We start from the raw sequence: 1,454 nt of genomic DNA on the forward strand, positions 1-1,454 counted from the left end.
TCAGTCTTTATAAGAAATTTGATTTACAATTACTTTAAATAAACAGGTTTTGCTTAAGCAAATATTATCTAGTGTTTTAATCTTTTATTCAATTTTTCATTAAATTTTCAGCAGCAAATTCACATAAATACTTATGTATATTTTCACATATTCCAATGATATCTCAAACAGCTGCCTAAATATCCTGTGCTCTAATTTCAATAATACCAATAGAATAAAGCACAGTCAATGGAAAAACTAAATTAGTTTCACAGTAATTGAAAACTACATAATTAGTTTGTACAAGTTCACCCTTGACAAATATTAATAAAATGTTATAGTTTCAACCCTAAAATAAGTTACAATGTTTCAACCCCTACTGAATAATATATTGTATAATATAAATCTATAATTGAGAAGCTTCCATATATTTGGTTACCACCATGTCCCTATTAAATGAATATGGCTCAAGAACATTCCAAAAATAAAAAGGGTTTTATGCTAACTGTCTATAAAGAAATAGTGCAGCATCAATAATAAAATATTCAAACATTACTGTAATCATTGACTGACAGTACTGTTTTATGATTAAGTATGCCAATAAATTGCAAGAAATTCATTATGTAATTTCCCTAAAAAATACAATTTGTCAGTGAAATCACAGATTAACACTAATCATAGATATCACAGTACCAAGCATGTGCACCTACATTATCTCTATCTAAACAGCTGGCCTTAATTAACATATGCAGATGATGCAAACTGACACTTCAAACAGAAAATGTGAAACAAGGTGAAATTATGAAATGTATGTTTAAGTCAATATGACTAGGATGAGGGAAAAATACATGGATATTGAAATCCATTCACCAAAACATTAAGCAATTTGAACAAGAAAATGGTGCAAATATTCCACAGATGATAAAGTGGTGGTTATGATATCTTACTGCAGACCATTAGATGCTCATTTGTTTTAATTTATTCAATGCAGTGTTTAAATTTCAGCACTTTTAGGATGCATAACCAATCTTAGCTGGCCGCAATAATATACCCGTTACAGCCTCTCAAAACACAGGGAAACGAGTCAAGTTCTGTTTTATGATGAGCAAAATTGTTACATCGAAAGGCCAAAAGCCTTCAATTTTTCTAATCTAAGTGAAAATACACTGCACATGGTGCTGAATGGCCTCAAAGTACCTGCGCCAATACTTTTACATCAAAAATTTAAAAATTAAACATCTAAATCTTATTTCTATAATCTAGGGTCTCAATTTTGTTTTGCATATTTTCACAGGAAAAACCTCAACAAGTTTCCCAACTCCAACAAAACCTTCATTCACATAAACAGCAAACATGCGTGGAGGCATAAAAGCCAGCCACTTTAAACCAAAACTACATTCAATGTTACTACTGTATTCAATAAACTATACTATCACTTTATGGTGGGTCAATGTGTTGGACTTGGGCATTCATGA

Source organism: Palaemon carinicauda, chromosome 30 (assembly GCF_036898095.1).
Source record: "Palaemon carinicauda isolate YSFRI2023 chromosome 30, ASM3689809v2, whole genome shotgun sequence".
NCBI lineage: Eukaryota > Metazoa > Arthropoda > Malacostraca > Decapoda > Palaemonidae > Palaemon > Palaemon carinicauda.